The sequence below is a fragment of the Oratosquilla oratoria genome, chromosome 4 (assembly GCF_046742065.1).
Source record: "Oratosquilla oratoria isolate Oo_2021 chromosome 4, ASM4674206v1, whole genome shotgun sequence".
Lineage (NCBI taxonomy): Eukaryota > Metazoa > Arthropoda > Malacostraca > Stomatopoda > Squillidae > Oratosquilla > Oratosquilla oratoria.
The window spans coordinates 58,539,783-58,541,314 of record NC_134780.1 but is presented as its reverse complement, the minus strand read 5'-3'; positions in this window follow the sequence as shown (position 1 = coordinate 58,541,314).

Sequence of the window (1,532 nt, the reverse complement as noted above, 5' to 3'; positions counted from 1 at the left end):
ATTCCCTTTAAAATCTTAAAGACCTGTATCAAGTCACCTCTGAGTCTACGCTTTTTTAGGGAAAACAGATTCATGTGCTTAAGTCGATTTTCGTATGATTTATTTTTGATATTTGGAATCAGTTTTGTGGCTCGCCGTTGTACCTGTCTCTCTCTCTCTCTGCCTATCTATCTTTCTATCTATCTATCTATCTATATATAGATATCTATATATATCTATATATATACATATATATATATATATATATATATATATATATATATATATATATATATATATATATACATACATATGCATACGTTACGCAAGCCTGACCTTGCATTTACTTATGGATAATCATTAACACATACACCCCCTGCTACCTTCGTTTAAACAAGGAGGCATGATCACACACAAATCAACCTTGCTTCGTTGTTACACGGATACAATTTTGCTTGCAAAGGATCCCTTTATCATAAAAGAATACATGTACATAAAAAAAAACATATCAATTACTTAACATATGTATATACTGTACATCCGCACAGTTCGGATACACCTTGGGTCAATTTCGAATCTCTGGACCATAGCATTTTCAGCCTCACCCACATTCCTCCCAACCTTGTGTTGTTTCGATGGAAACATAAGGAGAGTTAAACAAAACAAATGAAGGAGAAATAAACGCAACGAAAAAATAATAATATGAAAACAAATATTAAAGGACGAACAACATCGTCATACTACTTACAAGTTCCCCCTTTAGGGGGAGGCCAACCGCAAGAAGCATTATCATGAGAGCAGAAATGAATGCACAATGACACTTGTACACATGATGAATATAGAAGAATCAAAAGAAGATGAGGAAGAACACGAAGAAGAAGAAGAAGAAGAAGAAGAAGAAGAAGGAGAAGAAGAAGAAGAAGAAGAAGAAGAAGAAGAAGAAGGAGAGGAAGAAGAAGAAGAAGAGGAAGAAGAAGAAGAAGAAAAAGAGGAAAAAGAAGAAGAAGAAGAAGAAGAAGAAGAAGAAGAAGAAGAAGAAGAAGAAGAAGAAGAAGAAGAAGAAGAAGAAGAAGAAGAAGAAGAAGAAGGACAACAACAACAACAACAACAACAACAACAACAACGACAACAACAGCAACAACAAGTGAAAAGAAGAAATATCAAAATACTTCTCATGGTCGACAGAAATCACCGCCCCCGTAAATGAATTCAGTAGCAAAGGAAAGAGAGAATGGAGGCCAAAAGGAAATAGAGGAAAATATCTATGAAAAGGGGAGTCGTGAAAGAATACAAAGTGAACAATAGGTAAAAGAGGGGAAAGGAAGTAACTCGAGATTATAGAGAACAAGTGAAGAAGAAAGAATATGTGTGTTTTACGTTGGAAAAGATATGCACCGTCCTAGCATCCTGATTGGAGGGTGCTTGTGACGTTAAACCAAAACATTTTATTATAATATTATATATTATATTATGTTACATTATATTGCATTATATACATACATACATACGTACATACATACGTACATACATACATACATACATACATACATACA